This window comes from Mustelus asterias, chromosome 7 (genome assembly GCF_964213995.1).
Source record: "Mustelus asterias chromosome 7, sMusAst1.hap1.1, whole genome shotgun sequence".
NCBI lineage: Eukaryota > Metazoa > Chordata > Chondrichthyes > Carcharhiniformes > Triakidae > Mustelus > Mustelus asterias.
In genome coordinates this window covers 62766234-62782650 of record NC_135807.1, presented here as the reverse complement: position 1 = coordinate 62782650, position 16417 = coordinate 62766234, and positions in this window count along the sequence as shown.

Here is a 16417-nt window from a genome sequence, read left to right as displayed (position 1 = left end):
GTGAGACTTCTTACTGTGTTTACCCCAGTCCAACGCCGGCATCTCCACATCATTATCAAAGTGTGCCAATGGCATTGGGTGCATTTACTTTGGATTTCTTTAACCTCTCTTTGTGACTATCTGCAGAACTACTATTCATTAAAGTACTGAAGTTTACATTAAAACAACAATGAAATTGCTGTTGTTTAAAGGACAAAAGAAGAATGATTTCAGTATTCGGCAATCAGAATCTTTGGATCATTGACAGCATAATCTCTTATTAAACAACAAGCAGAAGGAAAATGCAGATACTGGAACTCTGAAACAAAAGCAAAAAAGCTGGAAATACTCAAGAGGTTATGTCAAGAGAGAAATAGGTGGATTTAGCTTTCATTGAATTTTCTCTCACGATTTTCCCCGGCCTGTCAAGTATTTCCAACATGTTCTGGTTTTGTTACAATCTTAACTTACCTTGAGATTCAACTAATGGAAAATCTAGCTCGATAAATTCCATTGTTGTTCAACATTCCTGTCACTGCAACTATGAAAGGAAATTCTCTGTAACTCAACTCTTCAAGGTAAAGTATTAGGAAATTAAAACAACTTGTTACTCCTGCTTGAAATAGCAAGGAGGAAGTTGGCAACTACGACAAATAACAGGGGCTGTTAAATAGGAAAAGTAAAACAATCATTGGGCACAGCACATTTGATCAGCAGACAGTAACCTGATGAAGCAATGGTGAGATGGTACAGCCATAATATCAGCTGAAAAGACTCAGAGGAGGAGGAAATGAAGCTGAACCAAGCTGGCTGAGTTAATGGCACGTCCAATTTAGAATGATTATTAAAATGGCAGTTAGACATATTTCCTAAAATTCCACCAATAAGAGGATTTACTATATCGGAGTTTGTGGTTATTGTCCCTTTAAGGGCAACACAGCAGGGTAAGGGTCACTTGGTCTGTGTGACCAGTCAGGACTCAAGAATGTAGAATTACACCATGGTGAACGAGGCTCCTAGGCAAAAAGACATTTTTGGAGCTAGCTACAGCTGTGTAATTCTTACTAATAAATACCTTTTGTGTTTATTAATGAAGTCTGTGAAAGTGCATCTTTACATCTGGCAACGAGGATAAATTAATCTGACACTGTCTCTGGCTCAACACCTGTGAGCATTCTATTTTAATCGAAGTCTAAAAAAAAGTACTCATCAGAATGCCTCTCTTTGCATGAATAGATCTATTTGGAAATAGAGAAGGAGGTGAAATGCAGAGCAATTTTCCTCAGTGTTTGTGGAACTCACACCTCTAACCTTATTCGTAGTGTGATAGTTCCAAGCATGCCTGACTCCAAATAATTTAGCGAGCTCATGGATTTAGTGAAACCTCAATTGCAACCTCAATTATCAGTCATAATCTTGAGATTCAAATTTAAGTTAATGGATCATGACTTACATGACTAAACTGAAACAATTATCACAGTATTGTGATTTTGGAACTGCCCAAAATAACATGTTACAGGATAGATTAGCCTGTGGCGTGAAGAACGATGCTATTCAATGCAGATTGCTTGCAGAGGTCAACATAAGTTTAAACAAGCAATGGAGATATCACTGGCCATGGAAAGAGCTGAAAAAGGTGCAGAAGAGCTGCAAAGCACTCAAAATGGCACAGATCACCAATCATTGCAGGAACCTGCAGCCAGCCATGGTACCAAAACTGCCAAAGTAGCCACAAAGCAGGAAACAATTTCAGTTACCAACAAAACAAAAAGGTACAGAATAGGCAATTAGTTAGTAATGCTTCAAGTGGAATGTTACCATTGTGGAGGGAACCACATTCCTGAATAATGTTGGTTTAAGGAGGCTGAGTGTATCTACTGGCATTAAAAAAGACATTTCATAAAGCAATACAGAGCTAAGTCAAGATTGCCAAGTAATCACTCAATTAAGATATTACAAACATACAATGTGGAAGAGCCTTGCACCAATGATTCTGGTATTCACTCTCTGCTTAGTCTAACAACAGGAAAATCAACACTATTACTGTAAAGTTCTGGGCAAATGGGAAGCCTCTTAAGATAGAAGTGGATACAGGGGAATCAGCCACTGTGATGGGCGAGCATACATCTCAGTACCTAAGTGAGGAAGTCCAACTATTCAACTTCAAGAACAATTCTGTCAGGCTGAAGATTTATATGGGAGAAGCAATAGGAATAAAAGGCATCACAAGCTCTGGACAACAGTCCACCCAACTCCCAGTGATAATAGTGACAGGTGAAGCACCAAGTTTTCTTGGCTATGATTGGCTTAAAGAAATCAAGTTGAATTGGGCTGAGATATTTCAAGTGCAGGAAGGAAGATTGCCTAAACTGATAAGAAAATATGACAGCGTCTTCTGTGATGATTCAGAAAAATCAAAGGGCTACAAGTTAAGATTTATGTGGATCCAGAGGCAACTTCCCGATTCTTTAGGGAAATACCGGTACCCCATGCTTTGTGAGAAGAAATGGATACTGAGTTAAACCGGTTGGAAAAACTGGGCAGCATTCAGTTTGTGGAATATGCAGCAGCCATTGTCCCCGTAATGAAACCGGACAAGACCTTCCGCATTTATGGTGATTATAAGCTAACAGCTAATCAGGCCACCAAGCTGGATAAATATCCGACCCTGAGAATTGAACACCTGTATGCAAAGTTGGCAGGAGGTCAATATTACACAAAGCTGGACATGATTCATGCATACCAGTAAATTGAATTAAATGACACGTTTACATTAACACTGCAAAGAAGTTATTGTGGAAATCCCCTAGTTGCCACACTCTGGCGCATGTTCAGGTTCTTGGGATATGTCATGATGAACATGCACAAAGGCCTGTTCCAGTATACATGCTTGCCTTTAGCTGTGTCTTTGGCATGTGCAATGTTCCAAACAACAATGGAATCTCCCACAGGGGCTAATGTGGATTGTAGTATACCTTGATGATGTCCTTTTAATGGGATCAACAGAAGCAGAGCATCTAGCAAACCTAGAGGAGGTGTTAAAGAGATTTCAGGAGGCTGGAATTAGCCTCAGGAAAGAGAAGTGCACCTTTCAAGCCACTGAGGTAACCTACCTGGAGCACTGTGTAGATGCACAAGGATTATATCCCATGGAAGATAAGGTCAAGGTGATAAAGGAGGCATACGCCCCACAAACACAACTGAACTCAAATTATTTTTGGGAATGGTAAGCTTTAATATGGACATTTCTTACAAAACTTATTGCTAGCATTGGCCCTACTGCATATTTTGCTGAAGAAACACCTTTGTTGGTCTTGGAACGCTCTCCAGGAGGAAACTTTCATCAAAGTAAGGCAATTGCTGCATCCCTCAAACTTGTTGCTTTACTTCGACCCATCTAAAGAACTGATATTGACCTGCAACGCCTCTCCATATGGCGTTGGTATGGTGTTGTCCAATGAGATGGAAAGGGTTCTCGACACGTACCCTATTGGCTCTGAAAGGCCAATAGGGTACGTGTCAAGAACCCTTTCAGAGGCCAAAAAAGGCTACTCACAAATTGAGAAAGAAGGACAATCAATGGTCTTTGGCATCAATAAAGTCCAACTGCACTTTCATGGTAGACACTTTACCATCATTTCTGACCACAACCTGCTCTTGGGTCTCCTTGGATCTTCAGGTAAGCGTTCTCCAAGGCGGCCTTCACGACACACGACAGCGCAGAGTCGCTGAACAGAAACTGATAGCCAAGTTCCGCACACATGAGGACGGCCTAAACCGGGATGTTGGATTTATGTCACACTATCAGTAACCCCCACAGCTTACCTCCTTGGCTTGCAGAATCTCACTAGCTGTTCTGTCTGGAGACAATACACATCTCTTTAACCTGTGTTTAATGCTCCCTCCACCACATTGTCTGTACCTTTAAGACCTGGCTGGCTTTAGGGATTCGCATTCTAATCAGTATTCTGCAACTTGATTTTGTGTCTGTGCCCTGTTTGAGAGCACATTTCCACTCCATCTGACGAAGGAGCAGTACTCCGAAAGCTTATGGTATTTGCTACCAAATAAACCTGTTGGACTTTAACCTGGTGTTGTGAGACTTCTTACTGTGTTCACCCCAGTCCAACGCCGGCATCTCCACATCATCTCTTCAAAGAGGACAAGGCTATCCCACCAATCATTCAGCAATAATTAAATGACTGGCATTAATTCCTTCCGCCTATGAATAAATTTGCAAGCACCGACCTGAAATATACAGTGAATGTGGATGAAATTAGCCACCTATCCTTGCAAGTAAGGATAGGTGGCTAAGTTCATCCACCTGAACAATCATTATGACATTAAATCTTTTAGGCACATTGCCAGTCTCAGCGAAGAAGGTCAGGAACTGGACCAACAAAGATCCACTTCCTTCCAAAGTGAGAGACAAATACTTATAGGATGGGTAAATGAGCCAGTTTCTGAGGAAATGAAACCATTCTTTAGCCACAAGAATGAATTGAGTTGTCAGGATGGCATCATACCCTGGGAACAAGAGCAGTCATTCCTGTACCAGGCAGAGTGTGCTCCTAACTGAATTACACAGCGCTCATCTTGACATCTCTAAGGTGAAGATGCTTGTCAGGAGTTATGAGTGGTGGTCTGGTATTGGTGCTGATATCGAGAAACTAGTCAAGCACTGTCAACACTGCCATCTAGTAGGCAAAAGTTGCCTACTACAGCCCCACTACACCCTTGGGAATGGCTTGGTTGGCCAGGAGTATGAATCAACAGCAGTTATGTTGGTCCATTCCTGGACATAATATTTTTGTTCGTGATTGATGCACACTCTAAATAGATGGACATTTTTAAGATGAAATCACCAAATTACATGTTACCATCGAAAGATGACGCCAATGTTTTTCAACTCATGGATTACCTGAAGTCAGGGTATTAGACAATGGAACCGTATTCACAAGTGCCGTGTTTCATAATTTCACCATTCTTAGCAGCATTAAACACATTAGAACTGAGCCTTACCATCCAGCATCAAATGGATTAACCGAGGGAACCATCCAAACTTTCAATTCTGGCCTAAAGAAACCGTCGGGAGGAACCTTGGAAACCAAAATCTCATAATTCCTCCTTTGCTATCTTACCACTCCACATGCAACAATGCGAGTTCCACCAGCCAAACTACTGACGGAACGTCATCTCTGAATCAGACTGAGCCTCGTGTTGCCAAATTTGCCAGGGAGGGTAGAAGCCAGCCAAAGAAATCAGAAAGTAAGTCATGATTCTCATAATGCAGCATTTATGGTAAATGAAGCCGTGTACGTGAGAAACTTCAGTAGCAGACCAGGTTAGATCCCCAGAATTATTGTCTCCACAACTGGACCCCTTTCATACCAAGTGGACGTGGAGGGATGGATCGTTCATAAACACATGGATCACTCGAGGTGTAAAGACACACTCCAGCAGTTAGTATTGCCATTAAGAAATGTTGTAGAACGCATAAGTTTAAAGTTTATTTATTAGTAGGCTTACATTAACACTGCAATGAACTTACTATGAAAATCCCCTAGTCACTACATTCTGGTGCCTGTTCGGGTACACTGAGGGGGAATTTAGCAACCAAAGTTCCTGATCGATCCATTATTGACATTACTGATATCTCAATGGAAGCAAATAGTGATGAACCGCCTGTACCAGAAGTGGTGCCCATTACTGCAGTTCCTGTTAGCGTCAATCTTATGGAAGCTTCTCAGACAACAGAATTATGCTACTCGGCAAGAAACAGAAAAGCCCTTCAAAGACTTGAATTATAATTGTCCAACTTATGCATATAATGTTTAGTTAATATTTAGGACTATGTGAATTAGTTACTGAAGATTTTATAAAGGACTTAAAGGGGGAGGGATGTGGTGATTAACACATCAAAGTAAAGGTCGCGTGACCTGTGTGACCAATCGGGACTCATCAATTGCCTCATGGGGTCAAACGTACAATTCTTATTAATAAATATTTTTGTGTTCATTAATGGTGTCTGTGAAAGTGAATCTTTACAATGTTCAAAGTGCAATTAGAATATAAGACACGATAACATCCCCTGCACAAATCCCAGCTGAGTGTTGCATGCTTGCTTGGTGTTACAGAAAATACTTACAAGTACTAAAATAGTTTTTAATTAATTTCCACAACAGTTACATTCTTAGCTGCCAATACAACTTAATTGTCATGGTAACAGTTCTATATCCTCCTTAGACATAGCTGGCAGAGAGAATTAAGTACAGCTGCCATAAGCTTAACCGACAACTGACAGCTTTTGAAAAGTATTTGCATTCTCTGTAGAAAATGGTCCTTTTCTTGCTTCTAATAGTATTGAATTCTTTCCGTTAGTTTTCAGAAGTGCAATTGCACTACTTCCTGTCTCCTCTGCACTGTCAGTGCAAATTCAAGGTAGATGATGAGACCATTATCTGTTAAAACGTAAGAAAGAGCCTTGCAGACTTTTGACAAAAGTGAAATATTGTGGATGCTGAAAACCTGAAATGAAAATGCTGTAGTCAACTGATCTGTAAACATTTTTGGAGAGGCCATGTTTGGAATTTTCCATTCTGGAGACTAAATGCAATGGCGGACGGGACCTTCGGCATGATTCCCGTTGGGTGGAGCAGGTTCGCGCACCTGAACATCCGCATCACAGCTCATTATTTATGCGTCAATGAGGAGCTCTTCAAATCTCCCGAAAACATATGGGCTGGGATTCATCTGCCCTGTTGTTACTTGATGGGGTCAATCCAGCCATCATGTTTACATCGCTCCTGTACACACAATCACCCTCTGCAGCCCAGGACTTGTTGTGGCGAGTCATGTTCCCCAGAAGAAACAAACCCTCTGCCCACAAGTTTAGTGACAGCATCCTGGAGAGGCTCTTCCAGCACCGGCGGGAAGTCCTCTGCCCTTGGGATGGAAGTTGCAGATCCAGAAACTTCACCAAGCTGACTTCGGAGGAGATTGCCAGGGAGGTTAGTGCCTGTGGATCTCAGAAAAGGACTGCTCTGCAGTCCAGGAAAGGGATGAATAATCTCATTTGCTTTGCCAGGGTAAGTCTATCTTCTCCTCACTCCCAATTCACACTCTCATAAAGCCATCAGGCATTTGCAAGGTTATTGTTCATAGGGATCTCACACACTACCAGCACGGTGGCACAGCGGTTAGCACTGCTGCCACACAGTGCCAGGGACCCAGGTTCAATCCCGGCCTCGCGTCACTGCCTGTGTGGAGTTTGCACATTCTCCCCATGTCTGCGTGGGTTTCCTCCAGGTGTTCTGGTTTCCTCCCATAGTCCAAAGATGTGTGGGTTAGGTTGTTTGGCCATGTTAAATTGACCCCAGTGTCAGGGGGATTAGCACGGTAAATATATAGGGTTGCAGGAATAGGACCTGGGTGGGATTGTGGTCAGTGCAGACTTGATGGGCTGAGTAACCTCTTCTGCACTGTAGGGATCCTATGGTTCAATGATACTATAGGACATCACCACTGATTGTCTCACGGACACTTCAACATCCTCATCTCCTGTAACATCCTTTACAAGTTGAATTTTATCCCTTACTGAGGAGTCCTCAGCACACACAGCACGCATGCATGCTTAGGATCTTCACCCTTATCTGTGGTGCTCACAGTCTATCTGACTTTATGCAGGACAAGACCACTCACAACAAGAGGGAGAGATCCCAGACTGGAGTGGGGGATGCCAGAGTTGAGGCCACTCACCGCTTTGAGAATCAGGAGGCAGAGCCCACGTGCAAGGACTGAGATCATTCCTTTTCAGAAAACAAGATGTCTCCCAACAAGCCAGTCAGCATCCATGCAATAGTCATCAGCCATTTGCAAATAATGACTGTGAGTGCTCTTTAATGTAGGGACTGTGTAGCCAATCAATAGTTATTTCTTCTCTCCATTACAACCACTAACAAGAAAAGGTGGAGAGGCAATGCCAGTCAGAGCATCAACCCCAGCCCCAGAATATCTTGGACGAGGATACTGAGGGAGCATCAAAGGAAGACCAGTCACTATATTCACCTACACCCTCCACCAGTGCAGAGACACACACCTCAATGGGGTCTAAGTCCAGAGCAGGCTTGGGATCTCTGTCTGTTGAGAATAGCACAGAGATAGGTCCACAGAAGGTGGAGGCAGTGACAGCTGAGGTCTCTGACACTCAGAGAACTGCTGGAGACCAGTTTCCTGCAGAAACCAAGTCTAATGCCGAGCCTCTGGAAATAGCCCTCATTAAAATGTTGAAGTTCCTAATACAGGTAGGGGCATAGCAGGCAGGATTGTCAGAGGCCATAACCAGAGTAGAATGCAGGATGGAAGAGTCCTTCCAAGTGCCTTTTGATGTTGTCGCTCCAGCATGCAAGTGCATCGAGGTCACCATGGGAAGGGTGGTGTCCACTATGGAAACCCTGGTCCCGATATGCACTTGGACGTGCACACATTGGCAATAACCATTAGTGGGATCCATCAGTGTCTAGACAAGAGGGGAACGGGGCATCTCAACCTTCCCCTTCTCATCATGGAATCAGGAAGGGCTCTCGGACACCCCTTATTCTGAGACTATGTTCTCTGATTTTAAATTCCCCCAGCCAGGGGGATCATCCTTCCTTCATCTACCCTGTTGTGCCTATGGTATTCTATGAAATTGTGAAGGAAAGATTTTGTTTTTACACCTGGTATAACCAAACGTAGCCAGGATACATACAATCCTTTTTACCAAGGTGCAGAAAATTAATGTTATTCAGCTTAGAAACCAACATTCTGCTTCATGATTACAGGAATGTTGAAATCAAGTTTACAAGTTGTTTCACCATGCATGCATGATCTGTGTGACTGCTTTCTGTTTGCTGAAGCCCTGAAGAGGAATGTGGAATATTATAGCTGAAGTTAAAATGACTACATTCTCCTCTCTACCTATATACAGTTTGCTTTTCTGCATAGTGATCAGAAATTAAACTGTGGGCTTGCTACTTCATCTCTTTACTCAGGAGACACCAGGCTAATTGTAATGCCAGCTGTGATAAGATAAGTGAGAACAAATGACTAAGTCTGGCATCTGGCTACTCTCCATGGAGGATAAATTGCTTCCCATTGCAACCATTATCCAGTCAGAAAACAGGAATTATAAAGGACCAATTTTGCAGGGCTATGCCCCAGGTCCTGAGACTACCTGAAATATCCCTGTTGCTATATTGGCCATTATATCTGTCACATCACAGATATTTAGATGTGACAGGTGGCTGCCTTAAATGTTAGATCCCTTGCATCGGTTAATTGGTAAGGCCAATTTAAGGACCCCTTCAAAAAATTGGGCAGTGCTAAGTGGAGCAGGCACTAGGCTGACTTCACTTCAATCGTACAGTGTTTTCTAGGCTCTGCCAAACTGCTAACAATAAACAGATATATCTTTTTAAAATTGTGTCTTGACATGGAACCAGACAGAACAGGACGTTTTTCCCCAGCTGAACTCCTGAGAACTTCCCATTCCCTCCCCCTCAATGACTTGCCTGAAGGCTGCCAACAAAGCAACTGACTCGAATCGGAAATCCTCAAGAGTCTGGAGGTATGCCAATCAATAGATTGTTGAGCACGAATCATTTCCTCCCACTGTGTGTCAATACCAAACAATTAAGAAGTCTCCAAACACCAGGTTAAAGTCCAACAGGTATATTTGGTAGCACGAGCTTTCGGAGCCCTGCCCCTTCATCAGGTGAGTGGAGAATTGGGTTCACAAACAGGACATATATAGACACAGACTCAATTACAAGATAATGGTTGGAATGCAAGTCTTTACAAGTAATCAAGTTTTTACAGGTACAGACAATGTGAGTGGAGAGAGTGTTAAGCACAGGTTAAAGAGATGTGTATTGTCTCCAGCCAGGACAGTTAGTGAGATTTTGCAAGCTCAGGCAAGTCGTGGGGGTTACAGATAGTGTGGCATGAACCCAAGATCCCGGTTGAACTCGTCCTCATGTGTGCAAAACTTGGCTATCAGTTTCTGCTCGGCGATTCTGCTTTGTCGTGTGTCTTGAAGGCCGCCTTGGAGAACACTTACCCGAAGTTCAGAGGCTGAATGCCCTTGACTGCTGAAGTGTTCCCCGACTGGAAGGGAACACTCCTGCCTGGTGATTGTCGAGCGGTGTCCATTCATCCGTTGTCGTAGCGTCTGCATGGTCTCGCCGATGTACCATGCCTCGGGACATCCTTTCCTGCAGCGTATCAGGTAGACAACGTGGTCGAGTCGCAAGAGTATGTACCGTGTACCTGGTGGATGGTGTTCTCACGAGATGATGGCATCCATGTCGATGATCCGGCACGTCTTGCAGAGGTTGCTGTGGTAGGGTTGTGTGGTGTCGTGGTCACTGTTCTCCTGAAGGCTGGGTAGTTTGCTGCGAACAATGGTCTGTTTGAAGTTGCGCAGTTGTTTGAAGACAAGCAGTGGGGGTGTGGGGATGGCCTTGGGGAGATGTTTGGCTTCATTGATAACATGTTGAAGGCTCCGAAGAAGATGTCATAGCTTCTCTGCTCCGGGGAAGTACTCTGTCCATCGTGTCCCGTGTTTGTCTTCTGAGGAGGTTGGTGCGGTTTGTCGCTGTGGCGCATCAAAACTGTCAATCGATGATTCGAGCGCCATATCCTGTTCTTACGAGGGTGTCTTTCAGTGTCTGTACCAAACACCAAATACCAAACAATGGAATACAAATATCAAATACCAAGCAATGGAGTATATTGACTCACCAAACCATTACAGAGTTCAGTGGTTGGAATTCTTTAGCATACTTGTATTTTGGAACGTTTGTATGAACTAAGTTAAGAAAGGAATGAAGACTTGCATTTACATAGCGCCTCACACAATATTATGACTTTCCAAAACGGATTACAACGAGTTATTTTTTATTTGTTCACAGCATGTGAGTGTTTCTGGCAAGTCCACCATTTATTGTTTATCCCTAATTGTTCCTTAGAAGATGGTGGGGAGCCAACTGTTGTACTGCTGCAGTCCACGTACTTCAGATACACCCACAGTGCTGCTAGGTAGGGATTTTAGCCCAGTGACAGTGAAGGAATTGCAATATAGTTCCAAGTGCAGGTGAGGTGTGGCTTGGAGGGGAATTTGCAAGTGGTGGTATTTTCATGAGGCTGCAGCACTTGTCTTTCTAGACAATAGGGTTCCTCGATTTAGAAGGTGCAGGTTGAGGAGCCTTGGCAAGTTGCCACAGGGCATCTTGTACACAGTACACACTGCTGTCACTATGATGCAGTGGATGCGTGAGTGTATGTTTAAGGTATTGGATAGTGTGCTACTCAGGCTGTTTTGTCCTGGATGATGTCAAGCTTCTTGAGTGTTGTTGGGGCTGCATTCATTCTGGCAACAGTGAAGGATTCCACTCCTGGCTTGTGCCTTGTAAATGGTGGATAGACTTTGGGGATTCAGAGGTGAGCTATTCTCCACAGAATTCCCAGCCTCTGATTTGCTCTTGTAGCCACAGTATTTGTATAGCAGGTCCAGTTAAGTTTCTGATCAATGGTAATGCCCGATACTGTTAATGCTATTGAATTTCAGGGGGAGATGGTCAGATATTCCATTGTTGGAAATGGCTCTGGCACTTAAGTGACAAGTAACATCCACAGCACATATCAGTCTAAGCCTGAATGTTGTACAGATCTTGCTGGATGTGACATGGACTGCTTTGAGAATTGAACATTGTGCAATCATCAGCAAATATCCCCATTTCTGACCTTACGATGGAGGACAGGTCATCAATAAAGCAGCTGAAGATGGTTGGACATAGACCACTATCTGCAATTGGGCAGTTCTAAAGTGTAGTCACCATTGTAAAGTAATAAACATGGCAGCCAATATGTGCAGAGCTAGTTTATACACATAGCAATGAGATAATGACCTGAAAATCCATACATTGGCAACTGTGCTTAAAATTACAGTTTGAAAATGTGCTGCTCATTCACCAAAGGAAAGTACATAATGCAAATTGCATTACTGACCTGTAGAGGTGAATTAGGTGACAGAAAAGATGGGGATGGGGCTGTCTTGCCCTGGCACAATGATTACATATCTAGCTGGGAGTGTTGCCGCCTCTAACATTGCCACGTAGGTCCATTACTTAATGTGGTTCCCAGAGCTTCGAGAGACAACATATGTCACCTCGGTTACCCGGTCATCTTGCCATCAATGTCAGGGCTGTCATTAGCAGCATTTCCAAAAGACCAATGTAACATTCCTCTTGGATTTCATTCCCTATTTTTGCTGAAATTCTGTGATGAGAGTCTGCATGACCCATTTGTACATCTCGCTGGCACCGGGATCAGCAATGATGACAATGGCGTTGATTGATCACAAACTCAATGTTTCTCGAAAAAAATAAACATTGGGAGGTACTTGTCAATCCCAGTGTTCAGAAAAGAAAAATAATTTTTGTTTGCAATTGGCCTAAATCTGAAATGTTAAATTGTCTGTTCTGTCACAGATTCTGCCAAGCTGTTGATTGTTTCCAGTACTTTCTGTTTTTATATTTTATGATTGCTTCTTATAGCAGCTGGCATTCAAAACAATGATGTGGAGATGCCGGCGTTGGACTGGGGTAAACACAGTAAGAAGTTTAACAACACCAGGTTAAAGTCCAACAGGTTTATTTGGTAGCAAAAGCCACACAAGCTTTCGGAGCTGCAAGCCCCTTCTTCAGGTGAGTGGGAATTCTGTTCACAAACAGAGCATATAAAGACACAGACTTAATTTACATGAATAATGGTTGGAATGCCAATACTTACAACTAATCAAGTCTTTAAGAAACAAAACAATGTGAGTGGAGAGAGCATCAAGACAGGCTAAAAAGATGTGTATTGTCTCCAGACAAGACAGCCAGTGAAACTCTGTGGGGGTTACAAATAGTGTGCCATGAACCCAATATCCCGGTTGAGGCCGTCCTCGTGTGTGTGGAACTTGGCTATCAGTTTCTGCTCAGCGACTCTGCGCCGTCGTGTGTCGTGAAGGCCGCCTTGGAGAACGCTTACCCGAATATCAGAGGCCGAATGCCCGTGACCGCTGAAGTGCTCCCCAACAGGAAGAGAACAGTTTTGCCTGGTGATTGTCGAGCGGTGTTCATTCATCCGTTGTCGCAGCGTCTGCATAGTTTCCCCAATGTACCATGCCTCGGGACATCCTTTCTTGCAGCGTATCAGGTAGACAACGTTGGCCAAGTTGCAAGAGTATGTACCGTGTACCTGGTGGATGGTGTTCTCACGTGAGATTATGGCATCTGTGTCGATGATCCGGCACGTCTTGCAGAGGTTGCTGTGGCAGGGTTGTGTGGTGTCATGGTCACTGTTCTCCTGAAGGCTGGGTAGTTTGCTGCGGACAATGGTCTGTTTGAGGTTGTGCGGTTGTTTGAAGGCAAGAAGTGGAGGTGTGGGGATGGCCTTGGCGGGATGTTCGTCTTCATCAATGACATGTTGAAGGCTCCTGAGGAGATGCCGTAGCTTCTCCGCTCCGGGGAAGTACTGGACAACGAAGGGTACTCTGTCCACTGTGTCCCGTGTTTGTCTTCTGAGGAGGTCGGTGCGGTTTTTCGCTGTGGCGCGTTGGAACTGTTGATCAATGAGTCGAGCGCCATATCCTGTTCTTATGAGGGCATCTTTCAGCGTCTGGAGGTGTCTGTTGCAATCCTCCTCATCCGAGCAGATCCTGTGTATACGGAGGGCTTGTCCGTAGGGGATGGCTTCTTTAACGTGTTTAGGGTGGAAGCTGGAGAAGTGGAGCATCGTGAGGTTATCCGTGGGCTTGCGGTACAGTGAGGTGCTGAGGTGACCGTCCTTAATGGAGATGCGTGTGTCCAAGAATGCAACTGATTCCGGAGAGTAGTCCATGGTGAGTCTGATGGTGGGATGGAACAACAAGTTCCATCCCACCATCAGACTCACCATAGACGACTCTCCGGAATCGGTTGCATTCTTGGACACACGCATCTGCATTAAGGACGGTCACCTCAGCACTTCACTGTACCGCAAGCCCACGGATAACCTCACGATGCTCCACTTCTCCAGCTTCCACCCTAAACACGTTAAAGAAGCCATCCCCTACGGACAAGCCCTCCGTATACACAGGATCTGCTCGGATGAGGAGGATCGCAACAGACACCTCCAGACGCTGAAAGATGCCCTCATAAGAACAGGATATGGCGCTCGACTCATTGATCAACAGTTCCAACGCGCCACAGCGAAAAACCGCACCGACCTCCTCAGAAGACAAACACGGGACACAGTGGACAGAGTACCCTTCGTTGTCCAGTACTTCCCCGGAGCGGAGAAGCTACGGCATCGCCTCAGGAGCCTTCAACATGTCATTGATTAAGACGAACATCTCGCCAAGGCCATCCCCACACCCCCACTTCTTGCCTTCAAACAACCGCACAACCTCAAACAGACCATTGTCCGCAGCAAACTACCCAGCCTTCAGGAGAACAGTGACCATGACACCACACAACCCTGCCACAGCAACCTCTGCAAGACGTGCCGGATCATTGACACAGATGCCATCATCTCACGTGAGAACACCATCCACCAGGTACACGGTACATACTCTTGCAACTCGGCCAACATTGTCTACCTGATATGCTGCAAGAAAGGATGTCCCGAGGCATGGTACATTGGGGAAACTATGCAGACGCTGCGACAACGGATGAATGAACACCGCTCGACAATCACCAGGCAAAATTGTTCTCTTCCTGTTGGGGAGCACTTCAGTGGTCACGGGCATTCGGCCCCTGATATTCGGGTAAGCGTTCTCCAAGGCAGTCTTCGCGACACACGACGGCGCAGAGTCGCTGAGCAGAAACTGATAGCCAAGTTCCGCACACACGAGGACGGCCTCAACCGGGATATTGGGTTCATGGCACACTATTTGTAACCCCCCCAGAGTTTCACTGGCCCTCTGGCTGTCTTGTCTGGAGACAATACACATCTTTTTAGCCTGTCTTGATGCTCTCTCCACTCACATTGTTTTGTTTCTTAAAGACTTGATTAGTTGTAAGTATTGGCATTCCAACCATTATTCATGTAAATTAAGTCTGTGTCTTTATATGCTCTGTTTGTGAACAGAATTCCCACTCACCTGAAGAAGGGGCTTGCAGCTCCGAAAGCTTGTGTGGCTTTTGCTACCAAATAAACCTGTTGGACTTTAACCTGGTGTTGTTAAACTTCTTACTGTATTCAAAACAATAGCATCCTCCTCAGAGCAAGAACTCGCATGACTTCATGCTTTCATTCCACTCTGCAGTGGTTTAATTTGTTAACATGTTAACTAAGTCGGTACAAAAATAAGTCCTTTCAGACCAATACAAACGTAGGATCCTGAACTGAGCACGATATGCAGTCATGGCAGCCTCTCTGGTACAGGAGCAATGAATCGAAAGCCAAGGAGGAGTTTTGAGGTACTATTCCAGAACTTGAGCTAATTTGGTGAAAGAAGTGCATCTATTGGACAGAATTCAATTCAAACAACTGACACTTTGGAGACAACTGCGTAATGTTTCTCTACTTCCAATTTAATGTTTTTGAATCATTAATTCTTGGCTTGTTAGGATGGAGATGACACTTCTGTGAAATTGAAAACAACTTCTTCATTATGCACGAGGTGTGCAGATAAACATCAATCTCTTTCAGATTTCTGGAACTTCCTTCATCATTCAGGGCACATTAAAGGTGCAAGAAGCAATTTTTCACTCACCTGGTTGTCACACACTGAATCACACCATATGTGTATATGTTATGACTAAAGCTTAAAATAACTCACTTCATCTAATGAATAGAAATGGTCCAAGCTGTCAGGGTTGCAGGTTGGCTGAGGGCAAGACATTCATCAAATCACCATACTGCCCCAGTGGATGCTAAATTCCTTAAGTGGGTATATTTCAGGCTTGTAAGATAACTGACACTATCAACAACATTAACCTTGACTCTTAGCCTGGAAATGATAATACAGGTTAGCAGACTACATTCAGCCACAAGAAAACAATTAAGATGTATTGACTTGAACAGTACCAATACATTGAAAAGGAATAGAATAGCTGACATCTTTATTATTACAGAATGGACTGCAGGGCAGAGTTTGTTGCATTTAAAAGATCATTCTCAGTCTATTGTTTACAAATGTTTTCCTCCAACTAGGTGCAACGAGTCCTGTGAAGGGAGTTGTGAAGTTGCTACTGAATTGGTAACACCTTAAACTGTAAGAGCTCAGCTTGTCAGGTTTGTGAATATTAGCAAAGACTGAATTCAACTTCCTCTTCAATTCTTAATTTTTTACGATAACTATCAACACACATAATAATGGCCCAGATCTCCCACTCTCCAGTATGTTGGAGACCGATGTATGGCAGAT